The following is an 8,556-nucleotide window of genomic DNA, read 5'->3' on the forward strand; positions in this document are numbered from 1 at the left end:
ATTACACACACACACCACACACACACACACACACAGCACACACAAGCACTCCTCTCAAATCATGAAGCGGAACGCAGCTTGATTTCACATGTCGTGATGAACTGAGCCCTTTCAGGGCTGTGCCACCTCAAGCTAGAAAGCAAATGATCAAGACGTCTTTACCTATGACGTCTCCCAGCAACGGCCCTGCCCTTGACAGATGCATTGTGGGTAAAACCAGCAAAGCATGGATCTGAGATCTCAGCTGCATGGGGGAAGGAGGGATGACAGGGATGACAGACTGCTTCAGTCGTACATCTGGTGGTCACATGACTTAGAGGTCATGTTATGTCACTCAGATCAACTTCTCTGTGCTTTAGTGTGTGTGAGAGAGAGAGCCATGGCTAGTGTGATATAGTGTATCTGTGGAAAGGAGTTGTGTGTGTGAGGTCTGTGTGTGTGTGTGGGGGTGTGAGGTGTGTGTGTGTGTGGGGGGGGGTGCAGGCTCTCTCTACCTCTCCGAGTTTAAATTTAGACAGATTTTACTATCCTCTGTATCCTGGCAACCCAGCTACGGGAGAGCAGCTCCGGGAAGAGAAACTCGTAGCAATTTCAATTTCAGTCTGCTAGTCTACCTGCTCATTGAAATGTATCTGGCAGTATATACCATGCCGTTGTACTGTATGCTTTACAGTTCCATACTAATTGCACCTGCATGTTAGTTGGTGTTTTTTATTAGCTTTGTGATTAGCATAGCAGGGTTGGCATAGAAGGGTTAGCATAGTGCTGTTAGCCTCCAGGTGTGAGCCAGTTGTTCCTCTCTGGTCTCTGACCTTTAAAAGCTACAGGGTTCCAAAACACACACGTGCAAGCACTCACACAGACATGCACACACACAAACACACAAATAGACAGGTACACACAGGAAGTGAAAGCAGTAAGGGTAACTGTCACTTAGATTTCCCAGTGGACAAGAAATCTCCTTGGAGCTGCTGGCACACACACACACACACACACACACACAAACACGCACGCACACACACACACACACACACACACACACATGCACACACCCTCATACACTTACACACACTCATGCACACACCCTCACACACACTTTATTTATGTTCAGGATGAGTCACAGATCCCCCTATAGATATTTGTATCAATACTGAACCAGGTTGCCAGGTTGGAGGCAGTGAGACCTCCCTGTCTGTCTCTCTTTCTTGTTCTGTCTCTATGTCTCTCTCTCCTGTTGCCTCATAAGTGTAACAAAGATTATTTGTCTCACCAAACACCTCCCTCCATCCCTCCCCCTCTCTCTCTCTCTCTCTCCATCCATCCATCCCTCTCTCTCTCTCTCTCTCTCTCTCTCTCTCTCTCTGTCTCTCTGCCTCTCTCTCTCTCAGCAGCAGTTGAGTAGTTGAGGCACTATGTCTGTTAGCTTTGGTCTTCTGTTGCAGTCTGTCTCTGTGTATCGCTCTCTTTCTGTCTTTCCTTCTCTGTGTCTCTCTCTCATCCTGCTTCTCTCTCTCTCCTGCTCCTCGCTGATGTGCTCTGCTCTCCTAGAGACTGAATCATTCGGCTGCTAATGTGAGCCGTGTCAGCACGTCCTGCCTTCACTCACTGAGAGGCTGTAAGAACGTTAATCTGGGTCCAGGGATACAGTCACCAGGGATACGGGTAACAGGGAAATGGTCACCAGGGATACGGGCAACAGACTGGCTCTCTGATTGGGGCTTTGGTGTGCAGCGGCAGGTAGGAGGAGGGAGGAGGAAGAGGAGGCACAGGAAGAGGAGGGAGGAGGAAGAGGAGGCACAGGAAGAGGAGGGAGGAGGAAGAGGAGGCACAGGAAGAGGAGGGAGGAGGGCCGGGGGGTCAACCAGCCCTCCCTGACCACCAGCCAGTCCTCTCTCGGTATGAGGCATCGTCCAGCGTCGGTCCCCTGGCTCTTTGTCCCGGGGGCTCCTCCCACTGCGGTGGTCCTGACCCAGGTGCTGGTGGTGTTGGGTGGTGTGGGGGTCCCTGGCGGAGTCAGGGGTCGACGGGGTGACCAGGGGGGGTCTGGTTGCTGAGGAACATGCTTCTGGAGGTGCTTCTGAAGCTCAGAAGTGTTCCTGCTCACCTGCGGCTCCGTCGCCACCCCTCCGCACACACACACACCCCCGCAGCGCTCATGCCCCGCAAGCTGCTCTGCCGCCGCGGTTGGCATGGCGACGACAGCTCTCAGCTGGCCAGCGAGGGCAGAGAGGTGAGGGGTCGGAGGGCGTGTGTGTGAATGTGCGTGTTTCTGCATGTTTTGGGAGTGTGTATTTGTGTATATGTTGTACAGTTTGTGTGTTTTGGATTTGTGTGTGTGTGCGCGGTTTTGTACAGAATGTGTGTGTATGTGTGTGTGTCGGGTTTGAGCCATGTGTGCAGAGGACTCTGTTGGAGTAAGGTTGTGTGTGTGTGTGCGTGTGTTTGTGTGTGTGTGTGTGGGGGGGGTAGCAGGAGCAGCTTCAGGGACTGTCAGAGTGTGTAAGCCTCTCTTCAGATACACAGAGGAAGAGAGGCTGCGTAGAGAGCCTGCACTGTAGATACCAAGCATATAGAAGTTATAATATATATATGAATGTTACAGAGTACAGTCTCCTAATGTGATGCGTGTGTGTGTACAGTTCTTTGGGTTGACGTGGAGCTCATGTATGTCATATAACATATAAACCCTGCTGTGGTTGAGCTGTAGACCAGACAAGGCTCCTCTCTTCTCCTCTCCCTCTTCTCCTCCTCCTCCTTCTCTCTTCCCTCTCCTGTCTGTCCTGAGAGGGGGAAAAAGAGAGAGAGAGAAAGAAAGAAAGAGAGAAAAGAAGGAAAGAGAGGGATTGTGTTGATGGTGATGTGGAGACACACAGTAGCCCCTCGGCTTAGTTTGAGAGTAGGGAGAGACAACTGGTCTGCATAACAGACTGTTCTGGAAGGAATTTAATAAGGGAGATACATATAAAACGCTACATTAAAAAGAACAAGCATGAATAATGAAGGCAAGATGATTTAGTCTGTGTACTAACAATGTTTGGATCCTGGGGGGGGGGGGCAACTAACATTGTTTTTGTAATGAAACTCTTACTCAGTCTTCTATGGGAGGAGGAGGTAGGGAGGAGCAGGGAATTGAGGTTGTGCGTGTTGTGAAGGACTGAACAGTGTGAGCTGATTAAACTTTGAAAGACTGACATTCATATTTCATGGGTGTGAACAGCAGGCAACAACAGCAGGCTGGTCTGTGTTCATCTGAACATGAGAGGATATCCCCGTCCTGTCTGACACCAAATACCCAAATGTCTGCACTCTGGAGGGGCTGCACTGTTAGGGTGGATATAGAAGTTGATCTGAGGGCTTGGTTGGTTATAGAAGCTGTTTCCCCAAAAAGTTTGGAAAGGTTGAAAGTCTAAGTAAAAAAAAAAGAAGGAAAATGAAAGCAGAGCAGGCTCTCCGGCAGAGTTGATTTTAGCAGCGCTAGCAGAGATTCGAGGCTAAGACTAAGATCATCTCCTCATCCTCCCAGCAGACCTGCCCACCTCCCCAACAGCCCCTCTCTGCACCCTCTCACTGGGTCGACAGAGGGGGGGGGCTCGAAGAGAGAAAGAACTCCTAAAGCTATGATTGTGGTGATGAATATTTGAATATTTACTGCGGCTAGTTGGAGCTAGCAGGTGTGCTGGGGTGTGTGAGCGATGGAGGGGAGGGAGGGAGAGGTGGAGGAGGGAGATGGAGGGAGAGGTGGAGGAGGGAGATGGAGGGAGAGGTGGAGGAGGGAGATGGAGGGAGAGGTGGAGGAGGGAGATGGAGGGAGAGGTGGAGGAGAGAGATGGAGGGAGAGGTGGAGGAGAGATGGAGGGAGAGGTGGAGGAGGGAGATGGAGGGAGAGGTGGAGGAGGGAGATGGAGGGAGAGGTGGAGGAGGGAGATGGAGGGAGAGGTGGAGGAGAGAGATGGAGGGAGAGGTGGAGGAGGGAGATGGAGGGAGAGGTGGAGGAGAGAGATGGAGGGAGAGGTGGAGGAGAGAGATGGAGGGAGAGGTGGAGGAGGGAGATGGAGGGAGAGGTGGAGGAGGGAGATGGAGGGAGAGGTGGAGGAGGGAGATGGAGGGAGAGGTGGAGGAGAGAGATGGAGGGAGAGGTGGAGGAGGGAGATGGAGGGAGAGGTGGAGGAGAGAGATGGAGGGAGAGGTGGAGGAGGGAGATGGAGGGAGAGGTGGAGGAGAGAGATGGAGGGAGAGGTGGAGGAGGGAGGTGACGACTGCCAGCTCTGGGTGCAAATCTGCTCTTTTGTCATGTTTTAATGGGCTGCATGGAGACTGGAGAGGGAAAGGTCACAGAGAATGCCATGTGTGGTATTTGATCACACACACACATACACAGACAAAAGCGTAGACACACACACACACGCATGTGTGCACAAACACACTAACAGATAAAGGCATAGACAAACACACTACCACACACGGACATGCACACACAGACAAAGGCATAGAGAGACACACACACAGAGCTTAAAACACACACTGAAATCACTGTGGGCAGTGACACTGAAGATGGATGATCCATTGTATTGTGAGTCACAGAAAGAGAATGTCCTTTACCTTCTGAAATACAAACCACACAGTTATATAGACCTATCACTGCCTCATAGCAAGGCCCTGGTCTGCTGTCTTACCCACCTTACCCTCTCTCTCTCTACCTCTCTCTCCCTCTCCCTCTCTCTCTCTCTCTCTCTCTCTTGCTCTTCCTCTCTCTCTCTACCTCTCTCTCAGTTCAGTTCAGTTCAAAGGGCTTTATTGGCATGAAAACAACAATTGTTCATATTGCCAAAGCAACGGTAGAATTACAGAAATATTAATCAATGTAAATCATGGCCTTATATATACTTATATTTCACACACTCACATACAGAGACACACACGGCAGTTTAACATATACAGTGTATCTACACCACACAGGTGTACAACTTGTATCCATGTTATTATTATTCAAGTTGGTATATTATTAATGTTGCCAAATAATCGGTATAAATAAGTAAATAGATACACACACACATGTATATATACATATATATATGTATACGCATACACACATGTATACACACCCACACGTATATATACACACGCATATACCTATACATATACATACATACGCACATACAGGTTATATAATGATAATAATAATAGTAAAAATCTAATACTAAATTTGAAATTCTGAAAAATTACAGTAAAATTTAAACAAAATATTAAAACAAAAATTAAAACATGTTATGTTTGCCATATTATAAATTGTCCTCATTGCGGCTTTCTCTAAGGCCATGACAGGCTGATACATACTTTGCTGCTAAAATACAGCAGTTAGGTTTTTCTCCCAATAAATAAACCAGTCTCTCTCTATTTGTTACATTTTCAAATTCCTTGTATATGCTGGTAATTTTGGGGAAGTATTTGGTTCGAATGTCTGTATAGTGGTCACATTCTGTTAGGAAGTGGAGCTCTGTCTCCACTTCTCCCTGTGAGCAGACAGAGCACAGCCTCTCTTCTCTGGGCAGCCATGTCTGCCTGTGACGGCCTGTCTCTATGGCCAGGCTGTGCTCACTGAGTCTGTATTTAGTTAATGTCTTCCTTATTTTTGGTTCAGACACAGTGATCAGGTATTCTGCCATTGTGTACTGTCTTTTTAGATTCAAATAGCATTCTAATTTATTTTGCTTTAGTGTAACTTCTTTCCAATAAACAATGTACTTTTCTTTTTGCTGTTTTGCTATTTGTTTTGGATTAATAAGGTGGCTGCTGTCTTGAGGCTCTGTGGGGTTTGGTGAGCAGAGCCTCTGGACTAGCTGGATGAGAGGACTCTTATCTGGCTTCATCTTTTGGCATACAAGGGCTTTGTGGTGGAAGGTATTTTCATCACTTTGGCTAAGGTGTAGGTAGAATTTAGTTGCTCTTTTTTGTATTTTGATGATTAAAGGATACACTCCTAATTCAGCTCTGCAGGCATTGTTTGGGGTTTTGCGTTGAACTCTTAATATGTTTTTACAGAATTCTGCGTGCAGGCTTTCTATGGGGTGTTTGTCCCACTTGGCGAATTCTTGGTTAGTAGGTGGGCCCCAGATTTCACAGCCATATATCGCAATGGGTTCTATAATGGATTCAATAATTTTAAGCCAGATTTTGATTGGGATGTCAATTTTAACATTTCTTTTGATGGCGTAAAAAGCCCTTCGTGCCTTGTCTCTCAGGTCATTTGCAGCTTTTTGGAAGTGGCCTGTGGTGCTGATGTTTAGACCAAGGTAAGTATAATTTTTGGTGTATTCTAATTGGTTGGTTCCCAGGAGGAATCGATATTTGGGATCCTGATTTCTGGTTCTTTTTTGGAAAACAAGAATTTTAGTCTTTTTTAGATTGACTGTTAGGGCCCAATTTTGACAGAATCTGTGCAGCAGGTCTAGATGTTGCTGTAGTCCCTCCTTGGTTGGGGACAGAAGCACAAGGTCGTCTGCAAAGAGGAGGCATTTGACCTCTGTGTCCAGGAGAGGCATTCCAGGTGCTGCAGACTGTTCTAGTTCCCTCGCCAGACCATTTATGTAGATATTAAAGAGGGTGGGACTCAGACTGCATCCCTGTCTTACTCCTCGACCTTGGACAAAGAAGTCTGTATGCCTTTGTCCAATTTTGACTGCACACTTGGTATTTGTGTACATTGATTTTATGAGGTCATATGTTTTCCCCCCGACTCCGCTCTCTATCAGTTTATATAAAAGGCCTTCATGCCAGATTGAGTCAAATGCTTTTTGGAAATCAACAAAGCAAGAGAAGATTTTATTCTTGTTTTGGTTAATTTGTTGGTCGACAATTGTTTGTAGAGTGAATATATGATCCGATGTACGGAAATTTGGTAGAAAGCCAATTTGACATTTGCTCAGTATATTGTTTTCGCTGAGAAAGTGCAGGAGTCTGTTATTAATAATGCTACAGAGGATTGTACCCAGTCTGCTGTTGACACCTCTCTCTCTCTCTCTCTCTCTCTCCCTCCCTCCCTCTCTGTCTCTCTATCCCTCCCTCTCTCCCTCTCCTCTCCCTCCCCCTCTCTCGTACTCATTGACAGACAGAGCTTAGGGCTGGTGATCCACCAGGGGGAAGAGAGAGATGAGAACTTTGGTCCAGACAAACAAACAGCGCTGATCTCAGAGGGCAGAGCTTGTTTGATCAGCTCTCTGCAGCGTGGTGATGGTCACAGGGAGGAGCCCAGCTGTAGAGCCTGTGTAGCTCACATTCGAATCCCCTCTGTTCTGTACCGTGGATGAAAGTGTCTGTTAAGTAAACACATTATAATGTTATTCACATCACAGGCTTCACACATGAAGGCCGGTCAGACAGCCTGTCTTGTACTGTGTGAGACGGCATGGTCTCCAACACCAGGCCTCGTGAAACGACCCCAGGCCTCGTGAAACGACACCAGGCCTGGTGAAACGACACGTCCAAAGAAGTGACCTGGCAATGACATCACAGGTCAGGTGGTCCTTAGTGACATCACAGGTCAGGTGGTCCTTAGTGACATCACAGGTCAGGTGGTCCTTAGTGACATCACAGGTCAGGTGGTCCTTAGTAACGAGAGGAGCTGAACCCTCCCACACTGCTCATGGCCGTCTGAGAGGACGCAGTGAGTTCAGTTAAATCAAGCTTTAATTAAAGGTCGACTTAAAATAGACACAGCCGAGATGAGATCCGTCTCTGGAGGTTTGGTCTCATGTTCGTCTGTGCTCACTGTAATATTTTCTCCATTATGTTGAGCGTCTACGCAGAGCTCCTGCCAAACGAATCAGAATGTGAGAAACGGAATTAGCCCAAGACAGTCCTCGCTGATAACCAGACGCACGCTGCTGTCAGGGAGACATGTTCCATCTGGCTTCACACCCCGGTCCTGGGGCACGCTACTGTAGCTTCACACCCCGGTCCTGGGGGACGGTCCTGGGGGACGGTCCTGGGGCACGCTGCTGTAGCTTCACACCCCGGTCCTGGGGGACGGTCCTGGGGGACGGTCCTGGGGGACGGTCCTGGGGCACGCTGCTGTAGCTTCACACCCCGGTCCTGGGGGACGGTCCTGGGGCACGCTGCTGTAGCTTCACACCCCGGTCCTGGGGGACGGTCCTGGGGCACGCTACTGTAGCTTCACACCCCGGTCCTGGGGGACGGTCCTGGGGCACGCTACTGTAGCTTCACACCCCGGTCCTGGGGGACGGTCCTGGGGGACGGTGGAGCCGCTTCCTGGCAGGGGGGTTTCACAGTTAGGGGCCGATCACACTGAATACGTTCTAAGAAAAGCGGCGCAGGCAAACCCATCGTTTGCTACAGTACGGCGCCTAACACCTCCCTTTGTGCTTTTTAGACGCAGGCAGCCCCGCTCCATAGGCACACCGTTGTAAAATCAAAATCAACAAGGCGTTTTTGAGGCAGCCAAACGCATTCCGTGTGATCGGCCCCTTAGGAGGACCGCTGACGTCAGGCTCCCTGCAGTAACAGCCCACCACCTTCCCCCTCTCTCTCACCTGCTGCCAC

This window comes from Osmerus eperlanus, chromosome 15 (genome assembly GCF_963692335.1).
Source record: "Osmerus eperlanus chromosome 15, fOsmEpe2.1, whole genome shotgun sequence".
NCBI lineage: Eukaryota > Metazoa > Chordata > Actinopteri > Osmeriformes > Osmeridae > Osmerus > Osmerus eperlanus.